Source organism: Cryptomeria japonica, unplaced genomic scaffold, assembly GCF_030272615.1.
Source record: "Cryptomeria japonica unplaced genomic scaffold, Sugi_1.0 HiC_scaffold_141, whole genome shotgun sequence".
Lineage (NCBI taxonomy): Eukaryota > Viridiplantae > Streptophyta > Pinopsida > Cupressales > Cupressaceae > Cryptomeria > Cryptomeria japonica.
The window spans coordinates 327,417-330,000 of record NW_026728963.1 but is presented as its reverse complement, the minus strand read 5'-3'; the positions used below and the strand labels follow the sequence as shown (position 1 = coordinate 330,000).

At 65.5% G+C, this 2,584-nt stretch overlaps 1 non-coding gene across 1 annotated transcript; it reads right to left on the bottom strand.

Annotated features, from left to right (window-relative positions):
• Positions 1-2,465: 2,465 nt before the first annotated feature.
• Positions 2,466-2,584, bottom strand: LOC131866357 (5S ribosomal RNA). The gene has a single exon (XR_009364975.1). It is a non-coding gene; the product is annotated as a 5S ribosomal RNA (ribosomal RNA).

Genomic DNA, 2,584 nt, shown 5'->3' with positions numbered 1-2,584 from the left:
TGCCCAGGGTGCGCTCCGAAGCGGGGTTACTGGAGCGCCCCCTCTTTTTTTGTCAGAGCGTTTGGTGGGGTTTCTCGCATTGGCTCTTCCCAGGCCCGGTTGTTGGGTGCGCTCCCACCCTGGCGCGCGCGAAGTTGGAAGTTGGGTTAATTGCCCGGGCGCGCACCTTCGCCAGGGTGGGCACCTTGGTGCGCACACCTTGGCTGGGCTGCGCACCAGGGCGGGCTCAAGATGGCACCAGCATTCCCTTTTTCTCACTATCTTTCAAAACGGAAATTTTAAAATCTCGTTTTTTTTTTGCCTTTTATGGAAATTAGTGAAGGCATCGCATCAAAGGTGCGCACCTCGCTGCCCACCTTGGTGTGCTCCGAGGTGCCCACCACGGTGCGCAACGCCGGTGCGAACCCGGGAGCGCCCCGATGTGTGCTCCAAGGTGCGGCGTGCACGAAGTCGGACCCCGGTTTGCCCCGGGTGCGCACCTCGCGTGCACCTTGGTGCGCACACCTTGGCTGGGTTGCGCGGCCTGGTGGGCACCATGGTGCGCACCAAGGAGCGCTCCGAAGTGTGCTCCAAGGTGCGGCGTGCACGAAGTCGGAGCCCGGTTTGCCCCGGGTACGCACCTCGCGTGCACCTTCGCCGGGGTGGGCACCTCGGCTGGGTTGCGCGCCCTGGTGCGCACCAAGGAGCGCTCCGAAGTGTGCTCCAAGGTGCGGCGTGCACGAAGTCGGAGCCCGGTTTGCCCCGGGTGCGCACCTTCGCCGCGGTGCGCACCATGGCGTGCACGAAGTCGGAGCCCGGTTTGCCCCGGGTGCGCACCTCGCGTGCACCTTCGGCGGGGTTGCGCGCCCTGGTGGGCACCATGGTGCGCACCAAGGAGCGCTCCGAAGTGTGCTCCAAGGTGCGGCGTGCACGAAGTCGGAGCCCGGTTTGCCCCGGGTGCGCACCTCGCGTGCACCTTCGGCGGGGTTGCGCGCCCTGGTGGGCACCATGGTGCGCACCAAGGAGCGCTCCGAAGTGTGCTCCAAGGTGCGGCGTGCACGAAGTCGGAGCCCGGTTTGCCCCGGGTGCGCACCTCGCGTGCACCTTCGCCGCGGTGGGCACCATGGCGTGCACGAAGTCGGAGCCCGGTTTGCCCCGGGTGCGCACCTCGCGTGCACCTTCGCCGGGGTGGGCACCTCGGCTGGGTTGCGCGCCCTGGTGCGCACCAAGGAGCGCTCCGAAGTGTGCTCCAAGGTGCGGCGTGCACGAAGTCGGAGCCCGGTTTGCCCCGGGTGCGCACCTCGCGTGCACCTTCGCCAGGGTGGGCACCTCGGTGTGCTCCGAGGTGCGAACCCGAGAGCGCTCCGAGGTGCCCACGAAGTCGAAAGTCGGGTTAATTGCATTGTTTTCCCCGGGTGCGCTCCGAGGTGCGCAACATCGGCGCGCACCAAGGAGGGCTCCGAAGTGTGCTCCAAGGTGCGCACGATGGCGTGCACCTCTGGTGCGCACGATTCGGAGCTCGGTTTGACCGGGGTGCGCACACCTTGGCTGGGTTGCGCACCTTTTGTGCGCTCCAAGGTGCGCACGAAGTCGGAGCTCGGTTTGCCCCGGGTGCGCACCTTCGCCAGGGTGCGCACCTTGATGCGCACGCCTTGGCTGGGCTGCGCACCTTGGTGGGCGCCATGGTGCGCACCTTTCGTGCGCTCCAAGGTGCGCACGAAGTCGGAGCTCGGTTTGCCCCGGGTGCGCACCTTGGTGGGCGCCATGGTGCACTCCGAGGTGCCCAAGATTGGTGCGCACCAAGGAGCGCTCCGAAGTGCGCTCCAAGGTGCGCGCGAAGTCGAAAGTTGGGTTAATTGTCCGGTTTGCCTCGGGTGCGCACCTTGCGTGCACCTTCGCCAGGGTGGGCGCCTTGGTGCGCACACCTTGGCTGGGCTGCGCACACCTTGGCACCCGCGTTTCCTTCATTTTAAATTTTTTTTTTTTACAATCTCTCAAGTGGGAAATTCTATAATCTCAACTTTTTTTGCCTTTTCAGGAAACTTTTGAATGGAGCGCATCATTGGTGCGCTCCGAAGTGTGCTCCAAAGCTCTCTCCAGCTGCGTGCACCTGCCCCGGCCGCGCACCCGGCCCCGCCCAGCTTCGCTCACCTGTCCCGGGCGTCTGGTGCGGAACCTTAGAGTAAGAAACATCACCGTGCACCTTGGCCAACGTGCGCGACTCGACCGAGCGCGCACTGGCCGAGGTGCACACCGATTTCACCTGGGTGCGCGCGCAGCACCTCGGGCGCACCGGGGTGCGCGCACAACGCCCGGGTTGCACCGTGGCCTGTGTGCTCGGGGCGCCTCGGGTGCGCGCTCGGTGTCGCCCCCGCGCGCGCGGTAGTGCGGGCAGCGCACCCCGGCCCGGCCCGGCCCCGACGAGAACGCAAACGGGCAAAAGGTTTATTCAAATAGCATTGCGACGCCCGGCGAAAAACTAAAAAAGGGTGCAACACCGGGACTTCCCGGGAGGTCACCCATCCCAGTACTACTCCGGCCCAAGCGCGCTTAACTGCGGAGTTCTGATGGGATCCGGTGCACTAACGCTGGTATGATCGCACCC